Source organism: Pteropus alecto, unplaced genomic scaffold, assembly GCF_000325575.1.
Source record: "Pteropus alecto unplaced genomic scaffold, ASM32557v1 scaffold3, whole genome shotgun sequence".
Classification (NCBI taxonomy): Eukaryota; Metazoa; Chordata; class Mammalia; order Chiroptera; family Pteropodidae; genus Pteropus; species Pteropus alecto.
Window position 1 is genome coordinate 27,397,574 of NW_006442484.1, and position 8,318 is coordinate 27,405,891.

Genomic DNA, 8,318 nt, shown 5'->3' on the forward strand with positions numbered 1-8,318 from the left:
TTAAAAGTAAATAAGGAGGAGATATAAGAAGAAGAGAGAAAGAGATGTGACAAAAGTGGGGTCAGAGAGATGCAACGTTGATGACTCTGAGTCGGAAGAAAGGGGCATGAGCCAAGGAATGTGGATGGCCTCTGGAAGCTGGAAAATGTAAGGAAAGAGATTCTCCCCTAGAACCTCCAGAACAGATATCTCCCTGCTGACTCTAGCCCAATGAGATCTGTGTTGGACTTCTGAACTACAGAACCATAAGATAATAAATTCAGGTTGTTTTAAGCTACTAAGTGTGTTATAATTTTTTAAGGCAGTGATAGAAAGCTAATACACCTCTTAATTTCACACAGGCTTAGACTCTGAGGAATTAAATTCTAATCCTAGATGACGAAGCATAAACAAGAAGCAGAAAATAAAAGGTAGCTATTTTTCTAAACTCAGAGAAATTAACTTAGGTGAATAATATTTAAGTCTGGTAAGTATAATGTCTGTTTATAAGTATTTTCCTGCCTACGTTTAATGCTATTTTTTACTTCCTTTCTCCTGAATTTTTTTTTCACTCTCTATTTTTTTAACTCTTTTCCTCACCTCCATAGGTTTTTGGTCTTTATCAAAATTCTCGCCCACCTTTTTGGAAATTTTGATGAATGGCATTTAAATTGGAAATTAAAGAATGTATATTTTTTCCTGTGTCGTCTTTTGTTCTTTAAATTTATCAGGGTAATATTAGTTAATAAAATTATATAGGTTTAAAATGTAAACTTCAGTAATAAGGCATATGTATATTGCATTGTGTGTTCACCACCCAAAGTCAAGTCTCCTTCCATCATCATATATTTGACCCCCTTTATCCTTATCTACCTCCCCCTCTCCCCTTTCCCTCTGTCTCTATCAGAGTTTTTGTTTGTCTTGCTCATTTGTTGCTTTCACTTTTATATCCGACACATGTGTGAAATCATATGGTTTTCAACTTTTCCTATCTGGTTTATTTCACTTTGCATGATAATCTCCAGATCCATCCACGTTGTTGCAAATGGCAGTATTTTATCTTTTCTTATGGCTGAGGTATCTCCTTTTTCATTTAAAAATTGATTGCATCTAACTTTATCATGTATTTATTTTATAAACCACATAAGGCTTTAGAATGATGATACAATCCAAACCATCTTCAAAATACAAACATTTGATACCTCTGAGGACATTATAAAAGAAGAAACCACAGTACTGAAAATGTTCACCCGAAAAAGGGGTACCAAAATGGTTTGAATGGTAACAATATCCTAGAAATAATTTCACAGCCTTCTAAGGAGACTATTTAGAATTCTAATTGATACATTTAACTTTTCATAAAAAAAATCAGTTGCATTACTTTAGCTGTTTATTAAAACATGCATTTCTAATTATAATTAATATAAGCGAATATAGAGCAGTTAATGCATGCTGGCAAAGCCAGTCAAATCAGTCACAAATGTCTCTCATTTTGGCAGTGAATGCCTTCCCTCCTTGGCTTCCTCAGGCATTTCTGACATTTTCTGGATCTCCTCTGTGAACTCCTTTCGTCTATTCTTGAGGGTCAATGAGGTTTGAAGTTTAGTTTCTTTTTTTACTTTTCTTTGCACATAGGACCCCTGTCATGTACTTCCAAATTTCGATTACCATTTTGATGCAGATGACACCCCCAAATTTTTATTTCTAGGTAAATATTCTATCCTGAATTTCAGAACCACAGAGTCAACTGCCCAAGCATATTGCATGAATTTATGCTCCTTTTGGATATTACCCAAACTGTACATATCCTAAATCAGCGTTTTCAAAATGTGGTCCCTCACCAGCAACAGTTCCACAGAACTTTTTAGAAATGCATATTCTCTGTGCCCTCTCTAGACCTCAGCCGTCTGCATGTTAACAAGCCTTCTAAGTAACTCCAATGTTGAGAACCACTGTCCTGCATTATGTACAACATCTACCCTGTGTATTAATCATGTTTCTTTAATTTTCTACATTTTATAATGGGGGCCTTGCTGGCCAAGAAGAGACTGCCCCTCCCAGGCCTAGCTAATTTCAAGAGTCAGCAAATGACTCTGTGAATGGGCCTTTCATATGCAACCCAACCAATCCAAAGTCCATATCCCCAACCACCTCCTTTATTGAACTCTCATCCCCCAGGCCCCGGTACCAGACAACTAGAGACAAGCCCTATAGCCCAGGGCCTACTGAAATTATTCAAACTATCAAAACCTTAACTTGCTCAAACTTGCCCACCCTGTCTCACCCATTCCTTCTCAAGGAAACCACATAAAGAAGGACCCGTGCTTGCTCCTTTGCCGGTCTGCCTTCTCAATGGACCCAGTTCTTCCTTTTGTAGACCTGCATAGTGTTATGTTGACCCCTTCTCCTGGGAACTGTGAGTAATAACACCCCTTTCATGGCAATGACCTCTCTATATCATTACTCAGTTACCTCTATAAATTAAATCCCGGGTACAACATACTCTAAGCCTTGGGTTCCCTACTTTAGTGAATGTCTCCAGCTGTCCAGACTGGAAATCTTGGCTTTTTGTCTTCCCTTTTAGCCCTCCACATTGATCCATTGCTAAATATGGCAAAGTCTAGCTCCAACAACCATCATCGCCACCAAACGAACCTTGGAATCAATTCATATCTGTCCACCACTTATACCACTGTGTCCCGTCTGGATTTTGGCAGTACTCTCTATTCAGTGTCTTATTTAATACGACATTCCAGTTCATATTTTTTGAAATAACATCTTTTTGAAAAGGAAGTTTTTTAGGAATATGCTTTATAATTCGTCTCAAAAAAAAATTTTTTTCCATGCTCTGCTATTGTGAAGGTAAGTTGTTTTCTTGTCTTGTGTTGCTTAAAAAATTTCTAAAACGTGTATCCATATCTGTTTAATTTCCTTCTAAAAAATGCTCAGCAAAGAAAATCACAGAAACCTAAATCACATCCCAAAAACCTAAATGTATAAAAGGAAACTCTTTGAAAACACAGGCTCTTGGGCCTCTACTGGAAGAGCCACATCCTTCACAGTATTTATAAAATATAAAACATAGTTTTTGAGCATTTATTTAACTGTCAAGCAATTATAAATAGAGCTTACTTGCCTAAATATTAATAACCTCACAATGGTTCTCATGATGTCAAAGGAAAAGTTACATGATCTTAAATTTAATTAAATCAAGACATTCATTTGAAATAAAATTCTATGTGCAATACAGTACAAAAACTAATTTTCACATCGCTATCTGAAATTCTGTCCCTGCGAGAGTGAATGCGGATCATCTACAAAACAATCTTGGAAGGGTTCTTTTTGTTTTTCTATTCTAAAATACCAGTTTTAGTAATCAATATTTTTCAAACACAAACAAGAACACTTAAAATAATAGTGTATTGATGATGACAATAATGGCCTTTTATCTTCCTCAGAATAAAAGCAGTCATTCCGATGACCTAGAAGACCCATCCTGATCTGGCCCCTTCTTCTTCATTTCATCTGTCTCCCCTCAGCTCCTCCTTCACATCATCTCCACCCCCGCCACACAGATATCCTCACTGTACTTTGACATATTAGCTAACTCCTCAAGACCTTTATCCATGGTATTACTCTGCCTGGAATACTCCTCCCCAGATAGGTATATGGCTCACTCTCTCATTGCCTTCAGATTTTTACTCAAAAGTCACATTATTAGTAAAGTCCTTCTGGGCTCTTTATTTCAACTATCTTTTCTTAAAATCTCATATCCCCTTTCCTACTTTACTATCCTAAGACCATATCACTATTTAGTGTGAAGATTAATAAACAGAAACCTCATTTAAATTGGAGTTGGGAGGGCCTGCAGGAGTAGCTCTCATACCCTACCACTCATCATCAATTATTCAAAACAGGAAGAGTTGCAATTTCATCTCAAGCAGAGAGATGTTTTTTTCTTCTACTACTCCATCAGAAAGGAGGATCATCTCCCCAGTAGCAACCACTCAGCCAATGAAAGACTTAGAACTCAGGCAATGGAAAGCCACTACATTTTATACTCCCATTTTCCTCCAATAGATTCTGTTTATAACAACCCCTCTGAACTCCCCCTTTCCTCTATAAAAGAATATTCCTCTCCTTTGTACTCTGGACTTGTGTTGTGGTTGGCCATTAGACTGCATGTCCTGAATTGCAATTCTTTGTTATTCCTCAATGAATCCATTTTGAAAGAGAATTATTTGGCTATCTATTTATTTAAGGTCAACATTAGCATACTACATATTTTAATTATTTACCTTGATTTGGTCCATCACTAGAATGTAAGATTCAGAAAAACAGTGATTATTGTTGGTTGGTTTGTTAGTTTTCACTGTTGTGTCTACAGGCCCTGCAACAGAGCCAACACATAGAAGATCCTCAAACGAAAAAACAGATGATTATTAGCCTTTGATTTAGAATAAAACAAAGTAAATAAAATATAGCTAGCTTAAAAATCATAAAGCCAAGTGGAAAAATTGTTAAGGTATGAGCTATCATAAACATTCTTACTATCTGCCAAGAGTTAAGTAATAGAAAATGTATGTTTATATCTGCATCAGTTAGGGTCCAGTCAGGAATTATAAATCACACAATAACTTGAATAGATAAAGAATTATTAACTACTACAGGGGAATGGAGCAACAACAGATTGACTAGTGGAAAGTAAACATATAAAAGGTATATAAAGCAGACAGATGGAGCAGCCACGACCCCTAGGGCTGAGATAGAGAACCCTAGAAAGCGTCCTTCCAGGACTGAGATCTTGCTGGAGAGGGTAAGAGTGACTCCTGAGTGGCAGAGAAGCCACTGTAGTACGGCTCTGGTGAAACTTGCCAGAAAGCACCCTGCCAGAGAAAGATGTTCACAGAGAGATGTCTCAAAGAAGACCTTTCATTACCAAAACATCTGAAATGGGTGACAGGGGAAGCTGGGTGCTGCTGACTCTGGCATTATAGGAGTTAGGTACTGAAGATGCTGCAGTGCACTGCAGGAACTTGCCGAGTAAGCAAGCACATGGAACCCAGAAAGAAAAGCCCTCTCCTGCATCTTCGTCTCTCCAGTGCCCTTTACCGGCAAAGCTTAATGTTGTACAACATGAATAAAGGACAAATCTTAAAGGGCCCATCTTCATTTTCACAGGGCAGGCAATGAAGTATTAGAGCTGAGAAGCAATAAACTGAGTACTGGAGTAATATCTATGTCCAAAAATTATCATAACGAATACAGCAATTTATTACATACCCTTAAATATTTGGAAAAATGTATATTTCCTACCCTAAACCTGTATTAGTAGAGGACTACATGATATAGGTCAATATTTTATTCCACAGAGGTACCATTTGATATGTGTAGGCATTCGGAGTACTTCCTAAATTGAAAATACTATCTGTGCTCAGAGTCTACTGGACAAATCCATTCAAATGTTATAGGTGTTAGCTATATTAACAAATTAATGAGCTATTCAGGAATAGTAAATTCAAGGATAATAAGACAAAAGGATAAAATGAAGACTGTTTAGAACTAGAAACATTTGATGTTAATTTTAATAATTACAAAATGTCTTATGTTGTCATTTTTGTTGTGAAGTATATATATTTGAATAACAGTAATATGGATTTGCTTAAAATATTAAGTGGTACACTTCAAACAGCAGTCTAAGATATGCCAATTCTAAGAAAACTATGGTCCATTACAATAACATCAGGCATGAAAATTGCCTATTTTCTCTTAATTTAAAAAAAAAATTTTTTACCATGTTTCTTTTTAATCCAAAATGACCAGAATGTTCTTGGACAAGGCTGCTAAACATTCTTTCCCAAGGGCTCTTAATTACAGTTAAACTCAAAACAGTTTCTTCTTTATAAGAGTTTATTCAAGGTATATAAGACATAGCTCCTGCCCTGAAGTCTGAAAATATAAGATAGCATAGAGAATGTCACAGAGTATCATGCTGGAGGGGTGCATAGGGAAGAGTCATTGGCAAAATCCAGAAGTCTGAGTCTAGACGGTTTATTGCATTTGAAAACTTTTCCCATGTCACTAATATATTTATACATCAGATAAGTGTACCTTATCAATAGTGTATTTGCATATTGTAGGCAGAAGTAGGAAAAATTGTTCCAGTGTATTAGTTGTTCCTTACAAAATCAGGAAGAGCAAGGTTAGAATGTAAAAATTATTAGATTATGATGAGTGTTTTTTTAATTTAAAAGTTATAGGTGGTCAGGTTTAAAAGTGATATAGAAGACAATGCAAATATTAGCATCCTAGCTAAAGTTTTAATGCTATGGGGGGAAAGCAACATAGATAGATATAATATTTTCTCCCTTTCCTACTTCACTTTTTTGTAGCATATTACATATACTTCTCTCTTTCTTAATAATTTTATTTATGTATGTCCATCAGCTGCTGTATTATGATATATTGTACATAAAATATAAGTCATTACATTTATGTGTACAATTTGATGAGTTTTGATAAATGTATACATTAGTATAACCACCACCATAATGCAATATAGACTATTTCTATCTCCTCAAATTGTGATTTTCTGCCTCTTTGCAGTCAATCTTCTCCTGATAGCCCTTGGAATCTGACAATAACTGAACTTTTTTCTTTCTATCACTATAGTTCTGTCTCTCCTAGAATTTAATGTAAATGAAATCATAGAGTATTTTTTTGTGACTGGCTTCTTTCATTTTGCATGATTCTTCTGAGATTAGTTCATGATGTTGCTTATATCATTACTTTTTATTGCTGAGTAGTATTCCATTGCATACCACAATTTGTTAGTATTCACCAGTCGACGGACATGTGTTTTTTTCCCTTTTGGCTATTATGAATAAAGCTGTTATGGACATTCATGTACAAGTCTTTGCGTTGACAGATATTTTCATTTCTCTCAAGTAAATACTTGGGGCTGAGATTACAGAGTTGTATGGTAAATTTATATTTATTTTTTTAAAAATCTGTCTAATATTTTCTAAAATGTCTGACATTTTGTATTCTCATTGGCAATGAATAAATTTTCTAGCTGGTCATATCCTCATTAAAACTTGGTGTGATAAGATTTTTTAAAAATTTAGCTATTCAAGAAAATATCTAGTTATATTAATTTGTATTTCCCTAGTGGTTGATTAACAATGTTGAGTATCTTTTCATGTGCTTATTTGTCATCCATATACTTTTTTCAGTGAAGTGTCAATCAAATCTTTTGCCCATTTAAAAATTTTATCATTTGTCTTTTTATTATTTAATTGTAAGAGTTCTTTGTTCTGGATACAAGGTCTTTGATGGATATATGTTTTGCAAATATTTCTATCAGACTGCTCTTTCATTCTCTTAACAGTGTTTTATTTTTTAAAGAGCAAAAGTTTTAAGTTTTGATGAAGTCTAATTTATCATTTTTTTCTTTTATAGTTTGTGCTTTTGAAAGTCTTACTTAAGAAACATTTACCCACTCCAAAGTTACTAGGATTTTCTCCTATGTTTTCTTCCAAAAACTTCATAGGTTTTATTTTGCCATTTAGGTCAGTTATTGTGAGTTAATTTTCCATATGGTAGAAAGTAACTGTCAAATTTTTTTTTTCTTCTTTTGCATATAGATAATCCTATCATTCTAGCATCACTTAAAAAAAAAAAAAAAGTATCCTTTTCCCCATTGAATTGCATAGGCATCTTTGTGGGAATTCAACTGGCCGTCCATGTATGGGTTTATTTCTGGACTCTATTCTGTTCCATTGACCTATAGGTCTATCTTTATACCAATACCGCATTCTCTTGATTACTGCAGCTTTATAATAGCTTTTGAATCAGAAAGTGTTTCAAGTTTCTGCTTATCTTTCAAAATTGTTTTGGTTATTCTCATTTTTACTGTTGTTGTTCCTTTGATTTGGCCACATATCCGTTTCTTTGTATGCCTTGTGCTCATTTGTTAAGATTTAAGTATTTGAAAGACCAATCATCTTGACTAGAGATTCTGGGGACTATTCAAACCTTTTCTGGGAATTCCTCTTCTCGAGGTTTATGGATATAATTTCCCAGTTAAAGAGATTTGCCTCTGCTTCATCTCAGAAGACCATAATCTCCTTCTCCCCCTAGTGTCTGTCTGCATTACTGCGGTCTTTCTGATACTGTAACAAACTGTGTACTGCCCCTTGTTCTCAGCTTCCCCCAACATGGCATCCAAAGTACACTCTCCTTTTTTTCCCACCAGCACTCTGAGGCAGGCAAGACAGAAATCAACGCTTTGGGCAGCCCTCTGAAAAGCCAGAAAGTTAGATGCACATTGCATTTTC